Genomic DNA, 19,559 nt, shown 5'->3' with positions numbered 1-19,559 from the left:
ATGGATAAAGAAGATGTGGTATATTTATATACAATGAAGTATAACTCGGCAATCAAAAAGAATGAAATCTTACCATTTGCAACTACATGGATGGAACTAGAGGGTATTATGCTAAGTGAAATTAGTCAGAGAAAGACAAAAACCATGACTTCACTTATATGAGGACTTTAAGAGACAAAACAGGTGACAATAAGGGAAGGGAATATATATATTCCCAAAAATAATATAAAAACAGGGAGGGGGACAAAACAGAAGAAACTCTTAAATATGGAGGACAAACTGAGGGTTACGGGAGGGGTTGTGGGAGGGGGGATGGGCTAAATGGGTAAAGGGGCACTAAGGAATCTACTCCTGAAATCATTGTTGCACTATATGCTAACTAATTTGGATGTAAATTTTAAAAAATAAAAAATAAAATAAGTTAAATAAAAAAAAGTACTTACTGCATAATAAGAACTGAATACATAGTTGATGCTATTATCTTTTTGGTATTACTAACAAGGAAAAATAACAGGAGATTTCAGTTTGCCATAGATCTAAAAGAGCATTAGTTTAATAAAAGTGATAATCTACCAACATAATAAAGTTACCCATGAAAGAATTTCACATTCAAAACGAGTGACCGCTGAATGGCTCTGGGGACTTTGCGGCTGAGTGGAATTCCATAGCCCTGGGACGTCACTACCCAGGGCCTGATGTCTGTGACCCCTGCTCAGAGTTACCGAGGACATACTAATTTTTTTTATTCTGTTTAGTTTTGAGAGGAGGAGAGAGCCAGGGAGGGGCAGAGAAAGGGAGATACAGAATCCGAAGCAGGCTCTAGGCTCTGAGCTGTCCACACAGAGCCCGATGCGGGGCTCGAACCCACGAACCGTGAGACCATGACCGAGCCGAAGTCAGACTCTTTCCCAACTGAGCCACACAGGCGCCCCAAGGATATACTAATTGGAACAGTCATGACATTGTTTCCAGATTTCTGAATGACCTGCCAGGCTAGCTCATTCTCCTAGAATGTTGGAAGGGGGAGCAATTCTGTGGCTGGCCCACCTGCCCTCCTTCTATGCACAAGGAAGCAGCAGCCCTCAGGGAGTCACCTGGCAGATGAGCGGCAGAGCCAGAATTCTGAACCCCAATATCCCAATCTCCAGCTGAGAGTCCAGGGTTCTCCACATCATGCTGATGCCTTGGAGAAAGAGCCACTCTGGGATCACCAGGGGCACGGGGATTTGATCTCAAAGTGTGTTGACTCCCATGAGCACCCCTGAGTGGCTGTGATTATAGACTACAGGTAGTGTGTGACTTGTTCAGAAGCTTTTAAATGTAAAACAATTCTGTTGCTCAAAGTTTTGACCTCCTCCAGTGAGTGCTACCTAAATTCCCATTTTCTGATAGTGAGATTAATTCATGCACAAAGATGCTAAACAGCAATTGTAACATACATCTTCTCAAGTGCTCATGCTGTTGGAATCCAGCCTCTGTGCTGTAACCCCACTGCCTTAAAAGGCAGCTCTGGGGAATATCTGAGTCCCCAAACTTCCTGGGGTTATATGCGGAGACACTTCTGTGTGTGGAAGCAAAGAGCGGGAGAGAGCCTGTATAGAAGGACGAGCTGCCAGCACACTGTGGGCCCAGATATGTGACCTCTCATTACTGCGGATTCTCCTAGGAGGAAAGCAAAGAAGAAAAATAAATGTTTGTTGAGTGAATGACTGATTACCAAAGATGGAATTCAGTAATTACCCACAGCCCCATCAGTCATTTCTGAGCAAGTAAAATTTCACACGTGGAGTCTTCACCCACCTGGCTTCTAGGGCAGCGCTTGGCTCCTGTGTCAATGTTCTGGGGCTTTCTCAGATGACAAACTGTAGGAGTTCCTGGCATGTAGAACTTGTAATAAAATTTGCCCAGTGGTGCATCTTGCCTGAATCAAATTTAACGGTCACAAAGTTTCCATAAAGGCACTTGGCAGGGAGGGTCTAACCCTGCTGAGCAGAAACATGCCTTGATTGATGAAGAAGCCCTGTCAAATTTGAGACCCAGACTAGACCCAGCTGAAGCTCCCTTCTGTCTCTCATCTTCTATGAAATCAGCCATCACTCATTCTGAGAATCAAGCAGATCTGCCTCTGGCTCGCTGTCACTTTACCACAAGCTCAGTCCTGACCTCATCCCCACACATGTGACCTCACAGCCTCTCTCTCATGATTCATGGCCCCCATACGTGACAGAATAATCCTGAGTGCTATCCCCAGCTGACACAGCAGGGTTCAGAATCCACAATGCCACCTCCTTTAGAAACAGTGATCTGTACTCTTCCTCCCAAGCTAACTCTCTGAGTCTATGGCTTTACATCTATAGATGCATAGAGTCCCAGCTGGGCCCATTTGTTGAACACTTACTATGTGCCAAGGGTTTAGCTAAACATTTTACAGGCATTATCTTATTTTCCTGATAGCCAAATGAGGGAGATTTTATTATACACCTTTTATATGTGTGGAAACGGAAGCTCCAAGATCACATAACTGGTCTGAGGTCATGCAACTAACAGGTGGCAGAGCTAGGATGAGTGCCCTGATGTGTCTGGCTCCAAATCCCAAGCTTGAACCCTCTGTGCTCTACAGTGGCCTCTGTCACATCGTCTTTCATTGCTCAAGTACAGCATTGTGCACCCATGCATGAAGACTAGGCAGGCAGAACTGGAGGCAGCTGGAACTGATCCTAGCCTAGCCTCATCCATCCATCTGTTCATCTATCCAGCAGATGTTGGTAACCACTGTGTGTGGGGGTGGGGGGGTGGGGGCAGGTGCTGCAGCAAAAATAAATAGCACAGAAGTCTTGCCCTTAGATGAGGACTTCAAAGACAAACAAGGACTTCTTTTGGACATTGCTCAGCCTGTGGCCCATGTGTGTTCACTTTTACCTCCAGAGGTCATCTTTACCAGGAGCTATAGGGTTGGGTCAAGTTGGCTCTTGAGATCTTGATCACGTGAAGTACAGAGCACAGGGCCAAGTGTCACTGTTGTTGATCCCATGCCAGATCTTTATCTCAGGGGAACTCAAATAGTGGAGTCATCCAAAACCTCTCCTTTCCACCTGTCTGGAATTGCTTTTTGGCTACACCCTTGAATGACTCACTAGTAGTAATATTTCTGGAGCCCTTATAACTCAAGTGAAAGTATTTGGTGTTTCCTCAGTTACTGGCTTTACCTGACACAGAAGGACTGGAAAGCCCTGGAGAAGTTCTGCTCAATGCACCCTAACAGCCCCTAACACTCACATACTGTTTTTCTTTTTTTCAAGTTTATTTATTTATTTTGAGAGGGGGTAGGGACAGAGAGAGAGGGAGAGAGAGAATCCAAGCAGGCTCCGTGCTGTCAGCACAGAGCCTGATGCAGGCTTGATCTCACAAACTGCGAGATAATGACCTGAGCCAAGACCAAGAGTTGGTTAACCTACTTAGCCACCCAAGTGCCCCAACACTCCCGTACTGTTGATATTTCCTTCCTTCTCATGGCAAACCAATAAGATTAGACAATTGTGATTCATTCTTATGCTTAAGTCACATCAAGTCTGTGTGCACCCTTCCAGAAGACTGTACTTCTTACAACAAATGGAACATGAAATGGGTTTAAGGTTTCTGTAATAATTTCTCTGTGTCCAGAAATTATATTCACTTGTACTTTAGTTACTCTTGCTAAGGATAGAGAAAGCTTGCACATTGGGACTGCCTTCCTCAAACAGAGGAACACTCCAGTTTCTTCCCCAGGGGAGGTAACCCAAGAAGCTTGATGGAACTCTCAGGATTTGGCCAAGAGCTGCAGACAAATGACCTCTGTCTTCACCCACTCAGACCAAGTGGGTCATTCCAACTACAGGGTGCAAAATCATTGTGTTCTTGTGCAAAGTAGCAATATACTACTGATATTTCCTTCACTCATCTAGCAGCTATGAAAAGAAAATTGCATGTGGTAATACCATCTTTTTGGCGAACAAATCTAAAAGTTATCCTAAGGAATTAACTGAAGCTATATACAGAGATGTCCATCACTATATTTATACAAAAGGGGGAAAAAAGGTAGGGAATGTGTATAAGTAAATCATGGTACATCCATTGGAGGAATACCAAGCAGTCATTAAAAACCATGTAAAATGATTTGTAGGGGCACCTGGCTGGCTCAGTCAAAAGATCATTAGATTCTTGATCTTGGGGTTGTGAGTTCAAACCCCATGTGGGGTGTAGAGATTACTTAAATAAATTAAAACTTAAGAAAACATGTATAATTATATCTATGGTAAAATGTTTATTACATATTGTTAAATGTAAAAGATTTCATAGAATGCATGGCATTATCCCAATTTTGCACATGAGGGAGGTTTATGGCACATATACAAGGGAAAAAAAGATGACAAGATTATTTCTGGGTTTTTCTTTATTCTCCAATTTTTCTGCCAGAATATGTATTTTTTTCTTGTCATTTTAAGTAAAAAAAAAAGTTCCTATTTTAAAAAAAGATAAATAGTAAGAACTTGGGAAGACAGAGTCTTTATAATTGAATACTAATAGAGCTTTAAGCTTGCTAATGGTTAAGAAATGGAAAGTTTTCATGTTTCATGGTAATTATTAGATAAATGTTTATCTTCTAAAGAACACTTTTCTTTGTACTTGCAGTGACCTTGTCAGTTGAGCCTCTATAGCACGAAGAAAATATTTTTATACGGTAAACCATTCTAAGGGGTAAAAAGAGGGAGGATGATTTGGAAGTACTGTTTGTACTGAGTTCCAGTTGTTTTCACTACACAGGGTACATTTAACTTCTGGCAACCACACCCTGATTTTCCTCTCTGGAACCATCCCCACCCTCACTCTCATGAGGTCCATGTACAAAGGGCATGGTGACATATCCCTAATTCCAGAGATGGGCATTAACTCAGGCTCCATCAGTTACAGCATCACAGTCCCCAGACCATAGTGATTGCTAAGGGACAGACTTTAACCTAATCACACCCTATGAAATGCAATTAGATTTTTGTGGGGCTGCTAAGAGAGAAAAACACATGATCTTTTCCACTGTATTTAAATCTGGGAGGACAAAAAGCTGACACTGCCAGAGCCTTCTTTTCACCACTTAGAGCCTGAAGATGAAGCCAATATAGGAAAAATGAGTAACAAGAAATAGAGTAAAATTTAGAACTGACATTGAACTCCTGGATCAAACTATACCTGAAGTTCTGTCTATCTTTATACTTTTTAGTTGCGTAAATCAGTAAATCCGCCCCCCCCCCCTTCTTTTCGCTTAAGCCAGGTTGGGTTTAGTTTTCTATTAATTGCATCCAAAAGAGTCCTAAATGATATGCCCTCAAGTTCTAAATCTCACAGGGATGCAGGATGGTCAAACACACCTTGGAGAAATTACAAATCTCCTACAGAGGCTGAAAAGCACCCCATGAGAGTAATTAAGGGAAGCCATGATAAAGAAAGTCTTATTACCCCTATACATAAATCTCAGACCAGAAGTCTTCTCTTTTTTTTACTTTAATCATCCTCTTTGACTGGATAATTACACTCCCAAATAATAACTCCTCCCTCAGAGTGTCATTATGAAAAATAAATGAGGATAAAAATATATTAAAATGCTTAGCACCAGGTCTGACAGCCAGAGGGGTCCCAACAAATTTTAGTTTCCTTCCAATATTATTGTCAAGAAACAAAATGCATGCAGACAAGATGCCTATAAATCATCAAGACCTCCTCAGCTGTCCAAAATAATGTTCTTTGGGCCTCCTTTGAATTGAAAGATAGATATATTTGCAAGAAAACCTCCCCAGAGCAAAGATACTGCTGTATTTACAAACGATGGAACAAAGTGTATGCCTTATGAGAAGCACCTCATGGTGGGTACTTTTGGGGGATGGTTGTGGCAATAGGAGAACTGACTCTGGACAGTCTGTCATATGGAAAGCAGGAAGGGCCTACTAAGGACTACGCACAGTGATGTGTTTGATATGCTGACTGAGAACACAAGGAGCATGAAAATAGGAGTTTTTTTCCTCCAAGTCTTCCAGTCATTAGGGAAGCTCACAGTCCTGTTCTCATGCCAGGTTTATGGTAAGGCTGCCCTCCCATATCCCCTTGAAAGCAGGGTGTGTTCTTCTGATTTGCTTTGGAAAATGAAATATGAGCAGAAGTGGCTTGTATCTGTTGAGATGGAAGCTTAAGAACCACGGTTTGCTAGGTCCCCTTCTACCTGATGAGATGATTCTAAAAGCAAGTTTTGAGATTGTACCTCTGTCAGCCTGAGTCACCTTGTGTCCATAATGAACAAAACTCCCCTGCTGACCTGCACTGGATATGGATCATGAGTTAGAAATAGATTTTTAGGGGGGCACCTGGGTGGCTCAGTCGGTTAAGCATCTGACTTCGGCTCAGGTCATGAAATCGCAGTTTGTGGGTTTGAGCCCTGTGTCGGGCTCTCTGCTGTCAGTGTAGAGCCTGCTTTAGATTCTCTGTCTCCCTCTCTCTCTCTGCCCCTCCCCTGCTCACACGCTCTCTCTCTCTCTCTTTCTCAAAAATAAACATTTTTTTTTTTTTAAAAAAAGGGATGTTCGTTGATGTACTAGTTACTCCAGGGGTAAAAAATTGGAAATGATATAAATGCCCTACAATAGGAAGCTAGTTATATAAAACATGGTAAATGCATATATGGACTGCTGTGCAGCCATGAAGAACAATGAAGTCAATCCACATTTTTTAATACAAATGTATCCATGATGTATTATTTGTAAAAGGCAGGGTAAAATAGCATATAGTGTATTTCTGTTTTCATAAATATATATATTTGCAATACTGAACAAGCTACTAAGTGTGACTAATGACTATCATTCTATAATAGGCTACAGTTGATTTTCACTTTCTTTTTTTTCCGAGTGCCTGATTCTTTTCTTTTTTTTTTTCACAATAAACATACGCTATTACTTTTGTAATCAGAAAAGGTAATGAAGCCGTTTATTCTAAAACTGGAGGGAGATAAGTGAGAAGAGGTAGAGGCAGAAAGAGTCCAAGAGACAGAGGGACCAAGAGACTCATCAGCCATCCACAGCGGAGGTTGTAAATCATGGCCAAGGAGCCTGGGAAACACCCCAAGTTCTGCCGAGGAGAGTTATGTTTAAAATGATTGTAACCAAGCAATGCCAAAAGCTGATCAACTGTATTAGGCCCCGAGAAAAGACATTTTGTAAAGGTTGCTCAGCATGGAGTGCAGAAAATAAAAGTCAAGTAGCCAAAATGTGTCACTGTGTCTAGAACTGCTCTATCCAATAGGACAGGCTATCCAATAGCCACATGTAGCTATTGAGTATCTGGAGTGAAGTTAATCCCAAATTGAGATGCACTGTAGGTGTAATATAAACACTGGACTTCAAAGACTCAGTATGAAAAAAAGAATGTAAACTCTCTCAATTTTAACATAGGTTTTGTGTTGAAATAATATTTCAGACATATTGGGTTAAACAAAACAGATTATTGGATTAGCTTCACCTGTTGCTTTTTATTTTTTTAACGTGGCTACTAGAAAACTTAAAAGTCTGTATGTGGCTCACATTTCATTTTCATTGGACTGTGCTAGTCTAATTTATTGTCCAGAGGAAACATTGTCAGCTCTTGTTTATTTCACCCAGACCAATTCATCTACAATTCATATTATCAATGTACAATGTTGGACATCTGACAGAGTGGTTTTCAAAACTTTTTAAAAGCTGGACTTTTTTTTTTTTCTGTTTGCCCAATTTGGAGCACCTTCAGTGTATTTAAGCAAATTTATGTAAGGCTACTTCTGTCTCAATTTTAAGCTAAAATACTAATGAGAAGGTGAGACTATTTGGAGAAAGTTAGCTATATTCAGAAAAAGGGAAACTTATTCCCTGTGATTAGGGAAACAACATAGCATTTCACAGCTTTCTGTCACCTCTTTTATTTTTTTTCAGTGAAGAGGGAAAAAAAAGGCAGGTGGTTCAGTGCAGAGAATTCAGAAGTGCAAATCAGGCCCTTCCTCTGGGTAAAATTTAAACAGGTAGTCAGAGCCTATCCATAGATTTCATACCAACATAAATTCCAGATGGATTAAAGAGATACTCTTTAAACTATAAGAAAAACTAGAAGGATATTAAATGTACTATGTAGTTAACCATTGAGACGAGAGGATTTTTTAAAAAGCAAAGAAGGAAAAAAGGAATGTATAGATTAGACCATGTACAAATTTCAAACCTCTGGACATAAAGTATAGAAATAAGAGACAAGAGAAAATATTTAGAACAAATATCACAAACATTAAATAAATGTTTTAAATGTATAGATATTAGACAAATGGGTTAAAAATACTTTGAACCCAAAAGTAAAAGGCCTGAATCAATAATTCATCCATCAACAAAGAATTATAACCAGTAACTAAGCCCATGAAAAATTATTCACTCTCTCTTGCAAACAAATGAATGAAAATTAAAACAAAAGTAAGTTATCTATTCCACCTATCTGACTGGCAAAGATAGTATCATGGTTGTTGTTTTGTTTGGTGTGGTGAGAATGTAGTGAAATGGCTACTCACATTGATCTGATGGTTCTGAAAATTTGTGTAAACCCTTTGAAAAATATTTGCTGTAAGAAGACTGATAAAGTAATTCCACATCTGGGAATCTATTCCAAGGAAGAACAAAAATACTTGTCATAGAGTTGTTTGTAATATTTAAATAAATTTTTTAAAAAAGCTTAGTTTCCAAGAAACAAGGAAAGGCTTAAGCAAAATGAGATATTTGCTCAATAAAATATTATATAGTCAATAAAAATATTTGCTCAGACTATGCACTAACATGGAAAATAGGCTATGATACAATGTTTGGTGAAAAACAGAATTTCAAATTATATACACAGTAGGGCTAGAACTGTAAAAACTGTTCATTTTAATTTTTTTATTTTTATTTTTAATTTTTAAACGTTTTATTTATTTTTGAGACAGAGAGAGATAGAGCACGAGCAGGGGAGGGGCAGAGAGAGAGGGAGACACAGAATCCAAAGCAGGCTCCAGGCTCCGAGCCATTAGCACAGACCCCGGTGCGGGGCTCAAACTCACGAACCGTGAGATCATGACCTGAGCTGAAGTCGGCCACTTAACCGACTGAGCCACCCAGGCGCCCCGAAACTGTTCATTTTTAAAAAGATAGAAGGAAATGTTCATTGTGTTTACCTTCCAGTAGGCAAACCATGAGTTGTATTTTTCTCTGTTCTGTTTTCCTATATTTATTAATGCCTTATGAATGGGTATTATTAGGCTGAATAGTGTGAGTATTGTAGACTCTCCAAAGATGTCCATGTCCTAATCCCTAGAACCTGCGAATATGTATCTTGCATGATAAAAGGGACTTTGCAGATGTGATTAAAGATCTCAAGACATGGGGATTATGCTGGATGATCTGGCCCAATGTACCCACAAGGGTCCCTCTAAGAGGAAGGCAGGAGGGTCAGAGGAAGGAGGCAATGTGATGACAGAAGCAGTAGTGGGCACAGAGATTTGAAGAGTCTGCATTCAAAGATGGAGGAAGCAGCCATGAGTCAGAGAAAGCAGGCAGCCTCTAGATCCTGGAAAAGGCAAGGAAACTGATTTTCCCCTAGAGTCTCCAGAAGAAACACAGAGCTGCTAACACCTTGATTTTAGGACTTCTGATCTCCAGAACTGTAAGATAATAAATTTGTGTTGTCTTGAGTTGCAGCATTTAGTTACAGCAGCAACGGGAAATGAACACAAATATATACTTTTTTTTAATGCTTATTTATTTTTGAGAAAGTGAGACAGACAGAGCGTGAGTAGGGGAGAGGCAGAGAGAGACTGAAACAGAATGGGAAGCAGGCTCTAGGCTCTGAGCTGTCAGCACAGAGCCCGATGCAGGGCTCAAACCCATGACCTGAGCCGAAGTCAGATGTTTAACGGACTGAGCCACCCAGGTGCCCCATACCATTTTTACAGTGGAAACAAACTTCTTTGGCTACAAGAAGCTTTAAAAATAATGTGTGGGTTAATATTTGTAGTGCAGTATGAGTTCATCATTTAGATGTCACAAAATCTAAAAGCAATCAAGCTTAATATGTTTCTGATGAATGTGTCTCCTCTCTTCATTCTCCCTGTCAACACAGAAATGCCTCACTACAGAGCAATAAACAGTGGATTTGGGGTAATTTGCTCAATAACGAAACCTAGTACACAAATATCTGAGAGGCAGACAACCAGCAGCAGGAAAGAGGAGCTTTAAAAAAAAAGGATAAAGCCGATGAATCATAAAGAAAACACCCCCTGAGTTGAGCAACTCCAGACTTATGCAAATTCAAGATTGCACCAAATTTTCCAAAAGGCACATACTACAGTTTTTTAAAGAAATAGCAAGTATAAGATAGCCACGGGGCAATGGAAATATAGTGCAACTATTACTATATCATCACTTGCTTTCAGCCCATTCAGTCCAGTCTCTCATCCCATTCTGGGCTCCTGGTCTGATTTCAGCCCTGCTCCTGCTGCTTTGGTCTTAGTGTTTTAATCACCTGGACCCTTCTGGCTCCTGGCCATCAGCTCTCCCTCTGACATCCCTTCACTCTGTCACTCTAGATTTGCTCTACCCATTTTCTCTATTGGGCACTATTTCTGGTCTTAACTAGCTCACGTCTGAAGACCCAGCCTCCAGTCTTGGGCTCTAGGAGACGAAGGTGTGAGGAGGTAGACAACCTTAGACCAGTCGGCAAAATATCTTTGAAATGAAGGTAGAAGAGAAAGAAGGAAGGAGAGGAGGAGGGAGGGTGGGGAGCGTGGGAGGGAGAGAGAAGAAAGAGAGAAGAGAGGGGACAGAATTATACAACATAAAACAGTCGCTGGTCATCTTAGGGGAAAAATATTCAGAAAGCTGCAAAAACCATTCCATCGTACATGAAATGGTTTGACAAATATTAATTTTAGGTAAATTGGCCCCTTAGCTGACTCGGCTTATGGGTGAACTGGTTTTAGTGAGTTGGCCTATTTTCCAAGCATACCCGAGCCCACGCTCATGTGCATACCACATGGAAGGTGTAGCATATCCTGAAAGTGGAGAAAAGTGCCTCTGGCCATCATAGTGTGGAGACAGTCTGCTCGGATCCCCTAATTATCTGGTTCTGTCTGCACTCATCAGGCAGCCTTCTCATTATAATTTGGCTTCCCATGTAGATTTTCCTACTGGGAGAGAACAGGCTGACCTGTAAGCGGAGTATTCCGGTCCCACTGGCAGTTACTCTGCATGGAAATTTAATCATCAGCCTTATCTTGGGACTTTGATTGCATGTCCATTCTCCAGAGTCTAAAAAATCTTACTGCACTTAAGTTATGTTAGTGTCTTAGTTAAGGCCTTTTGGGTTGCGATCAGTGAAACCCACTCTACCTAGCATTAACACACTGTGGGGATTTGTTATAAGCTGGTAACGATGTGTCCCAGAACTCAAGGACAGAAAGGGCAGTTAGGACCAGGACCAGAGAGCAATCAGGACAGATGCTTCTGCCCTCGCCCTGGGTGTACATCTCACACTCCCACGATTGTTCCCCTTCCTTCTCACACTCTGTGGCGGCACGGACGCTCATTTCTATTTCTCTCTTCACACCTGCCTCATTTTCCTCTCTCTGCATATAGATCAGCTATCTCTGCTTCTCAGCCATGCAGCTGAAGTAGGCTACTTCTCACCTGCTTCAGTGCCAGCAGCCAAGAGAGACACACATCTGTGAACCCCAATTCTAAATTCCCACAAGGAGAACATGGTTTGCCCAGTTTGGGTCAGGTATCCACCCTGATCAAATTCACTCTCGTTGGGGATTGGGAGACTGCTGGGAGCGGGAAGCCAGGATCATGCCCAGCTCCGTGAAATTGAGAACCATTTTCTGAAGGAGAAGGAAGATTAGGGAGGGGGCAAGCATCCCCCAAATTGCCAACCGGTCTGCATACTCTGAGAGAGTCAGAAGTGTTTCAGGATTCGGAGTTTTTTATATTCTAGAATATGGTTTGTGTACGTCACATACCACATCCCCTGCAGAGTCAAAAGCAGCTTCCTATAATGAAGTACATCAATATTTTTTATAATGAAAACATGAATATTCATACAAAATAAGAAATAAGGATTGGGGCACCTGGGTGGCTCAGTTGATCGAGTGTCCGACTCTTGGTTTCGGCTCAGGTTGTGATCTCATAGCGAGGGATCGAGGCCTGAGCCGGGAACTGTGCTGACAGCGAGGAGCCTGTTTGGGATTCTCTCTCACTCCCTCTCTCCTCCTCCCCTGCCCCCACGTGCACTCTCTCTCTTTCTCTCTCTCTCTCTCTCTCTCATCTCGATAAATAAAAATCTATTTCTTAAAAAAAAAGAAATAAGGATTATAAATAGCCTCTCATGAGTTCAAACCAGGTTTTGCCTCAAAAGGAACTATAAAAATGCTTTTGGTTTTCAGAGCTTCTGGATTTCAAAATTGCAGATGATAGATTTAGATTGCACTACTTTGGGCTTAAAAAGCTGAGAAGCAGACTGTGAGGTATCCAGGCACTTCCTCCAAGAGGTTCCCTAGGTCACTGCTCTCCTCCAACCTGGGACCTTTTGGAAATGCTCTTTCTTAGGCCCCATCTCAGATATACAGAATCAGCATTTGCATTTTAAAGAGATGCGCAGGGTCTTAATCTGTTCAGGCTGCTATCACAAAATATTATAGACTAGGCAACTTAAAAACAACAGAAATTTATTTCTCACCATTCCGGAGGCTTGGGAATCCAGGATGAAGGCATCAGCAGATCAGGTGTTTGGTAAGGGCCTGCTTCCTGGCTCCTAGTCTTTTCAGTGTCCTCACTGCCAAAAAAGAGTTAATGGAGTTCTGTGAGGTCTTTTGGATAAGGTCATCACTCTCATTCATGAGGACTCCACCTTCATGGCCTATGTACCTCCCACAGGCACCACTTCCTAATACCATCATGTTGGAGGTTAGAATTTCAACATATGGATTGGGGGGTGGGGGGGGGCCTCAACATTCAGTCTATATAGCACCCAGGTAGTTTGTGTGCATAGTGAAGTTTGAGAAGCTTTGCTCTACTTGGCAGTCAGCCTCCCCAAATCCCCAGTCTGCATTTGTGCATGTGAACTGCAACATACATTTGTATAATCATCCCTTCTTGTGTGTGTGTGTGTGTGTGTGTGTGTGTGTTTGACAAGAGCTCCATAGAAAAATGTGGATTCATTTTCACAGTTAACAAACCATAACTTTTACAATAACAAAGAGCTCCAAGTCTGTGCCATACCACTCACCACTCTGCTCGACAGATGCACGGTCTCTCTCGCATCACTTAATGAACACTTCTTCCTGCACTCGTATTTAAGCTTGTGCACCTGGGTAGAGGCTTCTTTTTATGAAACTATATCAGAGAATATTTGTATAATCCTTCATGAAAGTGGATCCAATATGCTAGAAAGCAGCTAGAGCTATAATTAAGAAATTATTCAATAAAGAATACAAGCAAGTGAAACACAGAGCAGTAGCCACAGTATTAGTTCTTTTTCCCTCTTGCATAAAGAATAGAATTTTCTAGATGGACACACAATACACAGCCCACACCCAGAATGCTTTGCAATATGGCAATGGCCTTTTGACTTAACACCTTTTACTGTGCACCCTGTTGTTTTGGAATTCATAAGGACAGTAAGAAAGGAGTAAATAGAGTTTTCTCAAACAATAAGACGTATTCATTGAATTCACTTTTAGGTTCTTTGGGAGTAGAAGAAACCTCCAAATTCCAAAGAAAATATAAAAGTTATGAGCACAGAAGAACCTCTCAGGCTATAACTGCTTCCTGCCTGCCAGAAACACCAAGAAGAAAATCATCCAAAGAACCAACTTGTGATATTGGGAGCTTTTAGGAAAACTCAATTGTAATAGAGAACACTCTGAGAATCTGCTAAAAGTAAGTGATCCTTTAGCAAACTACTATTAATAAGGGGTAACTGACTGGGCAACAAAAGCAGAAGTATTCCACGGGATGCTTGTCTACCTCGAGTCTCCCACTGTACAGTGTGTTTTTGCCCCACCACATGTCTGTCACGGCTTCCATTAGTTTTTTCAAGGGAGTCTGTGACCCCATAAAGGGTAAGCATTAGTCTTCTGGTAATTCTGAACTATTTATATTCCCCACACCTTTTTTGTGCTTAGACCACTTCCTCTGCTGAGCTTGCTGTCTCTCTCTCTCTCTCTCTCTCTCTCTCTCTCTCTCTCTCTTTTAAAGTAATCTCTATACCCAACACGGGGCTCAAACTCACAACCCTGAGATCAGGAGTCACATGCTCTACCAACTGAGCCAGCCAGGCGCCCCAAGATTTCTTCGATAAACTCACATTTCCCATGTGCCAGATGGTGGGAAAACCACACTGCACAAGCTGAGAGGGCTCCTCTCACTGTTTGGCATCCGGCTTTTGCTCACCCTTCAAGTCTTTGCTCAGGCCTCAGCTCCTCCTGGAAAACTAAGATATGCCCTTCATTTTTGACCTCTTGACACCTACTTCTTATCTCTGCAATTTTATAGTGAAAGTATCTGTTTATGTGTCTTCTTTCCCACTGTAAGCAACACGTGGGCTCAAGCTAACTTTGTGCTCTCTGATGCACAGCTCCTGGTGCACAATATGGGTTCAATATGCATTTGTTGAACTGAAAAAGAGAAAGAAAGAAAGAAAGAAAGAAAGAAAGAAAGAAAGAAAGAAAGAAAGTTAGTTTAAGATTGATTTTCTTTCCACGAAATGGAAACAAATGGTCCATTCCCTACTGATTTCCTGAGACTACTAGAGAAGACGCCATAGGATAGAGATTATTATGAGACTTTGTTCAGAATCAAAATGAATTTCATAGTTAGATAATTTATCCTTCTACTAATCTCTAAGGCCTGAGTCAACAGGAAAAATGCTAAGGATGATGGCACTGCTAAATAAATATGAGCAACTGCAAAATAAGTCTTATTCTTGGGACCTGGTTTTAGAAAAGGACCCAAATTGCATATTTTCACATGATACAGATCAGGAGTGGAGGCTTGGATTCTGCAGAATGTGTCCCTCCAGCTCTGTGGAGCAAGACTTTTGGGGGCATGACCTCTACTTCCCTTTACTTCTAACCTCCAGAACATGATCCTTCACAGCAGATGGCAATGTTCTTTGAAGGCATGATGCAGTAAGCCTTCAAACATAATCAAGGTGCTTTTTCCGTTTTGCCATTGTCTTGTACTCCATTTCTTTCCCAGTGGCAATTGTGCATCGCCACAGGAAGATTAGGAATGTCACAGCTTAAATACAAAGAGAAGACTCCAAAATGGGTTGATAAAATACTTCCATAGCAATAGCTTATGAAAAAAAGTACTGTGCCAAAGCTAAGCCTTTTGACAGTAAAAGGGAGAAAGAGAAATGGCTGAAAATTCAAAGGACAAACCTATAAGAGAATAGGGCACGATGCCTGTCCGTTAAAAAAAAAAAAAAAAAAATTGGCCACCTACCAAAATTGTTAACCAAATACAAGGAAGCCTTTAAATTAATTTCCAGGGGCGCCTGGGTGGCGCAGTCGGTTAAGCATCCGACTTCAACCAGGTCACAATCTCACGGTCCGTGAGTTCGAGTCCCGCGTCAGGCTCTGGGCTGATGGCTCGGAGCCTGGAGCCTGTTTCTGATTCTGTGTCTCCCTGTCCTCTCTGCCCCTCGCCCGTTCATGCTCTGTCTCTCTCTGTCCCAAAAATAAATAAAAAAACGTTGAAAAAAAATTAAAATTAATTTCCAGTTTACAAAAAAATGTAAGAGCTCTGTTAAAAGAAATTAAATGACACCACAAGAAAGTGATCAGGTAAGTCAGAAGGTGAGACATACTACATGACAACTGGCCTGGCTCCCCGAGTGTCAATGTGATTTTTAAAAAACGGGGAGGATTATTTTAGAATAAGAGATTAAAATCCATAACAACTAAATGCAATGCACAAACTCTGATTGGATCCTGGATCTGAAGTATCAATTCAAAAATTCATAATGGAGGGGTGTCTAGGTGGCTCAGTCAGTTAAGCGTCTGACTCAACTTCAGCTCAGGTCATGATCTCATGGTTCATGAGTTCAAGCCCTGCATCGGGCTCTGTGCTGACAGCATGGAGCCTGCTTGGGATTCTCTCTTTCCCTCTCTCTCTCTCTGCCCCACCTCTGCTCACGCTTTCACTCTCTCTCAAAATAAATAAGTAAACACTTTTTTTTAAATCCATATTGGGGACAATGGGAAAATTAAATATGTAATTCAAATTAGATTATATTAGCAATTATTAATTTCTTAGATGTGATCATGGTATTTTATGTAGAAGAATATCCTTATTCTTAGGAGATGCAAACTAAATACTGAAGTGTTAGGAGGGAAAAGTCTGCAATTTACTTTGAAGTATTTCATATATAAGATGTTCTATATAAGTAAATATGACAAATGTTACAATTGCTTTAATTCAAGATAGAGTGCATGCAAGTGTCACAGTTCTGTTCTTTCAACTCTTCTGTATGTTTGAAGATTTATGTAATAAGCAGTTCTTAAAAATAACTTGAAAAGAGAACAGATGAAGATCACCAGATTCCCTTAACATTGTACTTGCCATGGGTGGGAGGGCAGGGGCCTGAGAAGGGAAGTCAGTAAAGCTTCCAGAACTGAAGGGGCCACTGGAAGATGAGAGTCAGCCTCAAGAGACTGCCTCACCTGGGCCCAAGAGAGCACTGTCAGTGGGAGCTCAGCCAATGCCCAGAATTTAGCCAATATTTGTCTATGCTGATGAGCCCCTTCTGCTGCCGACATTGTCCCCAAGTGAAGGCATCCCATCACCAGTTACCTCCATGTAGCCATGCATGGTCCAACAGCAACAATGCCCACCCATGTCTCAACATTTTTCTTAGCACAAGAGACCTACCTAATGAGAAAAATCCTATTTACAATGGTTCAGGACACCCATAAGCCCTACCAAAGGGAAGATGGGGATCTGAATAGGTCCTAGCCTCCAGTGCCTGTACTTGAATAGGATTGAATGGAATCATTTCAACAAGAGTAGTTAATGTTGGCAAGGATGCAGAGAAGGAGGAACCCTTTTACATTGCTAGTGGGAATGCTAACTGGTACAGCCACTCTGGAAAACAGTATGGAAGTTCCTCAAAAAATTAAAAATAGAACTATTCTGCGATCCAGCAATTGCACCAGTAGGTATTTATCCAAAGGATACAGGTGAGCTGTTTCAAAGGGGCACACGCACCCCAATGTTTATAGCAGCACTATCAACAATAGCCAAAGTATGGAAAGAGCCCAAATGTCCATTGACAGATGAATGAATAAAGAAGATATGGTATATAAATGCAGTGGAGGATTACTCAGCAATCAAAAAGACTGAAATCTTGCCATTTGCAACAACATGGATGGAACTAGAGTGTATTCTAAGTGAAATTAGTCAGAGAAAGACAAATATCATATGACTTCACTCATATGAGGAATTTAGGATACAGAACAGAAGGGAAGGGAAGGGAAGCAAAACTAATATGAAAACAGGGAGGGGGACAAAACCTAACAGACTCTTAAATATGGAGAACAAACTGAGGGTTGCTGGAGAGGTTGTTGGGGTGGAGGGATGGACTAAATGGGCAAGGGGCATTAAGGAGGACACTTGTTGGGATGAGCATTGGGTGTTATATGCAGAGGATGAATCGCTAGAATCTACTCTTGATATCATTATTGCAGTATATGCTAACTAACTCGGATGTAAATTTAAAAAAATAAATATTAAAAAAAAGAGTAGTTAATACCCACCTGCATGACATGTAGAAATACCCAAACATGTTCCTGCAGGAAACTAACAGAGAATGGCTCAAAACAAAACAAAACTTGTCATTTCTGAGCAAACACCCCTTCAGATCCTAGCATTCCAGAACAATGATAAATGACGCATTGGAAGAAACAGAAATTGCTGATAGTGCAGCCACTCAGAAACAGAGATTGGTTTAGCAAACTTCGTCGCAGAAAAGTTATATCCCATAGGCTTCACGGCTCGCTTGCCTCCTGTTTTCTCAATGTGTTCTTGTGTTCTGAAAATGTGACTAAATCCAAAAAACAGACTATAATAATGATGATTTCATCTATTCTCAAAGTCCCTGAGTTTCATAAACAAGCCAAAAGCAAGAGGTGTACCTTCCCTATGTATTGGCAATTTGTAAGTTCTGCTTGAAACATTTTAAATGAAATGACATTAACAAATTAGTAATCAGAATAAACCACATTATAGTTGTGTCATTAATAAATCAAAACATATAGGGCCACCTGGGTGGCTCAGTCGGTTAAGCATCCAACTTCAGCTCAGGTCATGATCCCGCAGTTTGTGAGTTTGAGCCCTGCATTGGACTCTGTGCTGACAGCTGGAGGTCTGGAGCCTGCGTCAGATTCTTTGTCTCCTTCTCTCTCTGCCCCACCCCTGCTCACACTCTGTCTGTCTCTCACACAAAAATAAATAGACATTTAAAAAATAATAATAAATAAGTAAATCAAAACATATATAACCTGCAGGTTGCTGACGCACACCAGCCAATAGGAATGACTACCATCACGGTCATGTTAATAGCTGAATCTCATTGGCCCGGCCTCTAATCCAGCGTGTCAAGAATTACAGCCTCTTACAAAGTTCTCCTCCAGGACTTTACAGGAGTCTCCAAGGGACTTGACATCTGAACGTGAGTCAGCTCAGGCTTCCCCATGCTGCTGGCCTCTATCCATACAAACCAAGCTGTTGATGTGCCCTCTACATCAACAAGCCTGAGATCTGGGATTCCTGCTTGCTTCACATCATCTCAGTGACTAAAACGCCCACCACTGTCACTGCGCTGACTCTGCTGAGCTGGATGGAGACCCTCTCCCCGACACCAGATTCCTGAGCCACTGATGCTCATGACGGTGCTACTCTAGTCACCAGTCACTGTCATACGGAAGAGGAGAATGCCCCCCCCCCGTCATCCTGCTATAACTTCCTTGGCAGGTTTGCATTGGACCCCAAAGTATTACAGAGTTTAATGGTTTTCTAATTTTTATATGTGGCCTTTCCTCCTGGGGTGCTCAGAGGTCTCAAGGCTGCTCCCCTCAGGTGCTAGGTGTGGCTCATCATGCCAGCCTACCTGTTCCCTTTCAGTGAATTTTCCCCAAAGGGTCCAAATCCCTTTCCTAAAAACTGGCTTTGGTCAGAACCCTCAGACCATCAGCTGTGACACTGATGTTTGACCCCCATTTGTGGACAGGGTTTAAGTCTTCTTCCTCAGGACTCCTCCAGTTCCCAGGTAAGTCATCAGTTACAAATAAACAGTCGGGGAAGAAGAGTGTTGCCCAACAACACATACCAAATATTGCACACTCGCTCAGCTGCTGGCCAACTGAGATTGATACAGATACACAAAGTATTTTATTTCTTATTTACAAACATGACTTTCCAGTTACAAACAGCATCTACAAACTC

General features: G+C 41.4%; 1 non-coding gene across 1 annotated transcript; it reads right to left on the bottom strand.

Moving 5' to 3' along the window:
• Positions 1-14,318: 14,318 nt before the first annotated feature.
• TRNAR-CCU lies at positions 14,319-14,391 on the bottom strand. Its single transcript has one exon. It is a non-coding gene; the product is annotated as a tRNA-Arg (tRNA).
• Between the last annotated feature and the right edge of the window lie 5,168 nt (positions 14,392-19,559).

This window comes from Lynx canadensis, chromosome D1, assembly GCF_007474595.2.
Source record: "Lynx canadensis isolate LIC74 chromosome D1, mLynCan4.pri.v2, whole genome shotgun sequence".
In the NCBI taxonomy this organism is placed as follows: Eukaryota; Metazoa; Chordata; class Mammalia; order Carnivora; family Felidae; genus Lynx; species Lynx canadensis.
The sequence above is the reverse complement of the archived record's forward strand: the minus strand, read 5'-3'. Positions and strand labels throughout refer to the sequence as shown.